The following is a 5,413-nucleotide window of genomic DNA, read 5'->3' as shown; positions in this document are numbered from 1 at the left end:
GTTTTATTATATTTAGTAGAAAACATTTAACAATAAGTAGAAAAATATAAATCTTAAAAAGAATTAGGTAAATGATAATGAAAACTTTTATCTTTATAGTTCAGCTTTGGGAGAGATAAAAAATGAGTCAAAGATTGACATGTATGGCTTTGGCAATGAGTGATAAATGATCTGAGATGACCTGAGTTAGGGAATGAAGTCACCCAGAAGAAAAACAAACCTACCTCTTTGGTACCAAAGTCTTAAGAGTCCAGAACAATGACTGGACAGTGCTTGCTGCTCATTATGTTTTGCTGTTGAATGTTGAATATGGATTTCACTCAGCGTCCTCTAGCAAAATCGGTACACAGTAGACACTAAAAACCACACCACCTTCTATGTTAGCAAGAAGAGCTGAGGAAACAGCCTAGTTACAAACTGACAACTCCTTTGGCTCCTAAGGGTTACTCTTAGCTTCATCTCTGAGTTTGTAATAGAGGAATCATGAGTCAAAACACTAATATTTAGAATTGCAGGTGTTTGTACCAAAATTTGGCCTTGACAAAAGAAATTGACCAGCTTGAATGAAGTGAAAACCAAACATGAGTTATCTTTTATCTCTTTTTATTGAAATAATTCATAGTCCAGATTTGGCAGAACACTTTCTAATAGGATCCCATGATTAAAAATCAGTTAAAGATTTATCTGAGAGAAGAAACAAAAGCCCAAGGATATCGGATTCTGCATCAATTTTGATAGAAACAGATGCAAACCACACAGAAATTTTGCAGAATTCTGTTTCCATATGGTTTCCAGTATGTTTTGTTCCTGCCATTTTTAGAATCTGGAATACTTTGGGAAGTTAGGTGTCATCACCACCCAAGCAAAACCAAATTCCTACAAAACTGACAAAAAAATCTTTTGGGCTGGAAAAATGAACTTACTTTTTTTCTTAGAAAAATAAATATTAGGGAGTTCGATCCCTAGTGTGCTGTGCTGGCCCTATCCCTGGGGCGCACTGAGACAGTGATTGAGACTGGGCATGGTGGCATGCGCCTGTAATCCCAGCACTTGGGAGGCTGTAAACTGGAGCATCACTATGCATGCAATTTATGCAGTGAGACCCTATACACCCTGTCCTAAATACAAAAAAAAAGGAAAAATAAAGAAATAAGAAAAAAAAGAAAGAAAAATAAATATTAACAAGCTAAGATGAAAGTTTTACATGTGTATGTGTGCGTCTCCAAATTAAAATTATCGAATTGTATGTCCTAATATTGCTCTTTGTCATTGTACATATCAGGAATAAATGTAAGTGCAAAAATATATGTTTAGAGTTTATTGAAATAATGATGATAATATAGACTGAGGAATTAGAATATGGATATACACACAAGTATTATAATTATGTGGGAGAAATTTTGTCTTTTTTTTTCTTTTTGGTGGAACTGGGGATTGAACTCAGGCCCTTGCACTTGCTAGGCAAGCACTTATTCTACCTAGCTATCTCCCTGGTGAGAAATTTTAAACTTGTGTATATGTGCTAAGGTACAAAAGATTAGTAATGACAACAGGCTTCATATAAGTTTTTTTTTCTTTTTAATTTTTAAAAATCTTTCATTTATTTGGTACGGGATCTCACTATGCAGCTCAGACTCATGGTGATCCTCCTGTCTCAGCACCCCCAGTTTTGGGATTACAGGCATGCACCATCATGCTCAGTTTCCTTAACTTGTACAGTGCACCCAGGCTCTAGGGATGGCATGGCATGTGGTACCAGGGATAGAACTCAGGTCCTTGTACTTGCCAGGCAAGTGCTTATACCACGGAGCTATTTCCCCACTCCATAGAAGTTTTCATAAAGGAGTGGATCTTCAGAATTTAGAAATAGTGAATAGAAGGTTTGAAGACTTATCATGTAAACAATGAAATATCAGAGAGGGAACCACTTTACATGGTGAAAGTGGCCTAAACACAGGTGAGGAGGAGTATCTGTAAAAAGAGATGAATATTTAGCTGAGTAAGATAAAGCTATGGATCAACTACACTTTCAGTAACAATGATATGCACATCAGGTCACCAGCGTAGTTGATCTTGGTGCAGAAGTTGTGATCCACTTCCTCATGCAACATCTACTATGTGCATGTGGCAACAAGAACAGGAAGCAAGTAAATAATGGAGCAAACTAGTGGGAAGTAATAATAGCCACAGCAACATATTGTGTAATCCCCAGTACTGGAGCTAGGAGAATGTTTAGGTAAACTGGTTATACAAATTAACTGGTTATACAAAGTATCTCTAAGAGGTTGACTGTGAAGTACAGACCTAAAAGACAAAAGTAGCCAAACAGAAAAATACAACTGAAAGAAAGATGACACAGAGAATTGGTGATGAGTTTGAAAAACTAACAGAAATTGAGAATCTCAAGCAAAGCAAGAAAGATCACAAATAGCACAAAAGTAATTGTACTGGGATATAGAATCCAGATCAGGTTGTGCATTAAGTGTCTGAACACTTGAATTTTTTAAAAATTTATCTAGTACAGTGTCTACAGAGTCTCACTACATAGGCTGGACTCGTAGTGATTCTCCTGTTTTCAGCCTTTCAAGTGCTGGGATTACAGATGCACACCAACAAGCCCAATCTCAATCACTGTCTCAGTGTGTTCCAGGGTCAGGGCCAGCATGACATACATCTGAATTTTTGAAGTACAATGAATAGTATTCTGTGGAGCAGTTTAGCAAGAGAATGACCAAATATGATGAACAGTTTGAAAAGATCATTCTAATTTTTATGTATGCAGAAAATCTAAAGCAAATTTTTGTCATTATCAGCATCAGCATCAGGCTTCCAGATCTACAACACTTCACTGTGTGATACATATTAGTTTCCATACTTTACCAATGCCAGCTCAAAATGACCAGGAAGATAGCTCAGTGGTGTAAGTGCCTGCTTGACAAGCAGAAGGATATGAGATGTATCCCTGGTACCACAAAAACAAAAAAATAAATCAATGCCAGCTCATTTCATTCTTATAATAGCTGCATGAAGTAGGCACTGTTTTTATCCCCTGCTTAGTTTGTAGATGAAAGCACTTAGTAAGGTTCTAGAGGTCCATTACTTTGGCCAAGTTTAGACACTTACTAAAAGGCAAGGCTAAGCTTTAAACTGAAGCAATCTGTATGTTTAATCATTGTACTTTCCTATAAATAAAATCCAAGAAATGATTTAGACTTTCTATGGCCTATGTAAGACATGGTAGCATCTTGGATTTCAGAGTAGAACACATAAGAGGCGCTGCTAGATTAGAGGTTTAATTTGGGGGATAGGAGCAATACAAAGGGAAAACTCAGGAGTGGTCCTTAAAATTAACCTGGCTCTAGAAGCTCCCAAAAGTGAAATAGAAAATGTGTGTGTTGATCAACAGGAATATCATGAAACAATAATTTGGGGATTTCAGTGATACAATATACTTCTTTAATAAGGACACATTTAGAGTAACACAAATGATGGATAACAATCACAAAAGATGAGAGCCAAGAAAGTTTTCAAAGAGTCCATTGGCATAAGGAGTTTATGTGAGATGTTAAAGAGACTGCATCATGAGAATAGATTGGGAAAAGAGGTAGTGATACGTATATGATGTGATCTTCAGGGAAAGAGTCTAAAGATCTTGGTTATGATCGTAGGAGGAAAAAAGGGCTTTACTATACAATAGAAAAGAGTGGGACTGGGGATATAGCTTAGTGGCATAAGCACTTGCCTGACAAGCACAAGTCCTAAGTTTGATCCATGGCACTGCAAAATAAATAAATAAATAAATAAGAGTGCAAAGTAGCATGAGGACTGAACAAAGAAAAGAATGGGGATTCCCGACAGTGTTGCTATCAGGTAAGACTTAGCTGCCAAGGTATGAAATGGTCAGGGTTTTAACTTAGACTGTGGCAGAGAAAAAAGGAGAGAAGAATAAGTCATTATTAATCCACTTTAGAACTGGATGGTACTTCATCTTTACATTTAGTCTTCTAGCTGAGATATTGAAGTGATGCATGTGTTACTGGAGTGATTTTTAAAAATTTTGCCAATTGTCCATTTTATTAATTTATAGAATAGTGTCCTGGTGCAGTCAAGGAATTCCACAGAGAAGACACATGCTCTGAACCACAATAGCTCATAGACAGGAGAGGCTTGCATAGAGGAGACATTCTGAAGCAAGACGTGATAAGTTTTGGCAGCACGCTCCCTATGGGGAGTACAAGAGATGATTCAGAATTTAGTCATTAACACATTCTGTTCTCTTTTGGCCACATGCATTTATGAAACTCCATATAGGAAGATGATTAACATTCATTTGAACACTAAGAAGCATATTGGTAAAACAGTTTTCTATGTTGGCCTTTTGTGCTATAATTCGCAAACATTCTATAGTTGGAAATGCAGTCATTTAAGTTGATTTTATTGTATTTCATCATTTGGCTTACACAAACATCGTGCCATTTGTTCCTCTTTTACCTTCCAATCCATACAGTGTCTGAATAAAATATTTTGTTTCTTATAAAGGCCTTGGCCTTCCTCTTCAGCATCATTGCATTGTCCCCTTGATTTGACCATCCCTGTCACATAGAGGCAGTTCTGGTGCTGTGTTTCTGCTTGCTCAGAGAAACCTTTTAAACCTATGTCTCATGGGTAGCTCAGAGCAATCTGCTTGTCTTAATACTAGTGTCAAAGTAGCCAAAGATTTTACTTCCAATTACACAAAGAAAAGAAATCCTAGTTTATTGGCTAGTTAGCCTGGCTTTGAGTGTTTTCCCTAACTTCCAACAATGACAGATTTAAGAGGTATTCATTCTAAACTCTTCAGTATTTACCCTCACTGAACTGCAGTATTTTCAAATCATATTCCAGAAACATTGCAATGTTTCCTTTGAATAGGCAGGTAGGAAATAGAAGGATCCTCTTATAACAGGGGAGCATCCTGCTAACTCTAATGAGGGATGGTAGACTGGATACAGATACATTTGAGCAACCTATTCTGCTTCCTAGGCTGAGATGCCAGGCCAACAGGCTCAGGAGCCACTTACACCTCTTAAACAACATCCTGCCTCTGCTGCACTTTAGTATCAAACATTGAATTTTTTCTACTGAATTTTTTTCTGCCTACTATATATTTATGGAAGGATTAATGAGTACAAAATCAATAATTTTGTCAAAAGTAGTGAGCTACCTGGAACCTTCTAAAACTCTGCAAGTGGAGAGAACTTTGAAATATTTAATAGTACCTCTTGAAATGATATAGATATATGGATACTGAAACAGATATTTAAATAAACAGAGCCAATTGTTCTGGCCTTTCTAGGATATCAGACTCAGGGAAGATGACAAGAAAAAAAAAAAGAAAAAAGAAACCTTGAGCTAAAAAATGACACACTTGATT

The sequence above is a fragment of the Octodon degus genome, unplaced genomic scaffold (assembly GCF_000260255.1).
Source record: "Octodon degus isolate 3935 unplaced genomic scaffold, OctDeg1.0 scaffold00124, whole genome shotgun sequence".
In the NCBI taxonomy this organism is placed as follows: domain Eukaryota; kingdom Metazoa; phylum Chordata; class Mammalia; order Rodentia; family Octodontidae; genus Octodon; species Octodon degus.
This window is presented reverse-complemented; position numbering follows the sequence as displayed.